The 1,449-nt window shown below is 39.8% G+C and overlaps 1 long non-coding RNA gene across 1 annotated transcript in view; it reads right to left on the reverse strand.

Moving 5' to 3' along the window:
- Positions 1 to 781: 781 nt before the first annotated feature.
- Positions 782 to 1,449, reverse strand: part of LOC106942963 (uncharacterized) — a 7,383-nt gene continuing 6,715 nt past the window's right edge. The window contains exon 2 of the long non-coding RNA XR_001423763.1: positions 782 to 1,302. This is a non-coding gene — a long non-coding RNA (uncharacterized LOC106942963). The remainder of the gene's footprint in view (positions 1,303 to 1,449) is intronic.

A 1,449-nucleotide genomic window follows, 5' to 3' on the forward strand; every position in this document is an offset into this window, starting at 1 on the left:
AAGGTGACCAGCTTATTATGTTGTACAAGAAAACCCCAACAAAAAATCAAATAATTTTAGTACATGTTATTATGTGTAAGAAGAGGGCTTAGGAAATAGTACTACAAAGAAAAAATTAAAAATTTGACCAAAAGGGCACTTGGGGGCAAGGAGCAAAAGGGCCAGGTTCTCAAGCACCTCTAGCCCCCCCCTCTGCACGAGCCTGAGTCACGGTGCTCCTTCTGCTTGGTTACTTCTTGCTTCTTGCGCCTTGGACAGTGTTCATAGTTGAGCGTTGTTTACCATTAATTGTTATGCTTAATGGTGCAGACAGTTGTGGTTTTTGACATTGGCAATATGGGCAACCACCCAGGGTGTTATTTATTTATTTTTTTAGGGATGGCAGGAGACCACTGCAGATTGTGGCACAGAGATTAAAGCAAAACAGAATGAAGAAGAGTTTGAATTGATACTGGTTAAATTTATTTCAGCTCTAAGTATTCAATATCTACACTCTAAGAAATAATCCTGTAAATTTACAGTAACATACTGGCAGCTATAGATGCCAGAAGTTTACTGTAAATACACAGTAGCTGTACCGTAATTAATCCTGACAGTAGGTTACCGTCAATGCAAGTACGGTATAGATACTGTGAAATAATGGTAAACTTCTGGCGTCTATAGCTGCCAGTAGTTTACCGTTTTTTCAAAAGAACGGTAAAATACTGGCGTCTATAGCTGCCAGTAGTTTACCGTTCTTTCGAAAGAACTGTAAAATACTGGCGTCTGTAGCTGCCAGTAGTTTACCGTTCTTTCGAAAGAACGGTAATCTACTGTTTTTTGTGAAAGAATGATAAAAAAAAATACTGGTAGCTACAGACGCCAGTTTTGTTTTTTGTTTTTTTACCGTTCTTTCCAAAAAACGGTAAAAAAAAAAAAAAAAAAAAACAAAAAAAAACTGGCGTCTATAGATGCCACATTCCACATTTACCTTTTCAATCCTGTACCTTTTAAAGTGGTGTAGTACTGTAAGTAAATACTGTAATGACACCAACACACCGCAGATGTAGTACCGTCAACAGGGTTTATTAGAAATAAGAGTGAGCTGCTATTCCTTAGGCTGCAGCTCGCCCCTCTAACAAACCATTACACTCAACTGAATAGCTTCACTGCTAACACACACTGAACTCTCCGCTCTTCCGGTGTTCTGTCAGATCAGCATCGGTCCTGGTCCTCTCGCTCTCCTGATCCCTCGCCCACATGACAGGTCCATCACATGGGAGTGGAAGTCAGCAGAGTCAGACAGGGGAACCCCATAACACTCTACACATAACAGTGATCACAATGCAACTTATAACAAATACATATAACCATATGGACACCAGCAGAACTAAAATACACAATCGTTAAAATACTACAGCAGTCGACAGGTGCAAATGCACAGCAAACACGAGAAAAACAAATACAACA

The sequence above is a fragment of the Poecilia latipinna genome, unplaced genomic scaffold, assembly GCF_001443285.1.
Source record: "Poecilia latipinna isolate Pla-1442-1.1 unplaced genomic scaffold, P_latipinna-1.0 Scaffold4728, whole genome shotgun sequence".
NCBI lineage: Eukaryota > Metazoa > Chordata > Actinopteri > Cyprinodontiformes > Poeciliidae > Poecilia > Poecilia latipinna.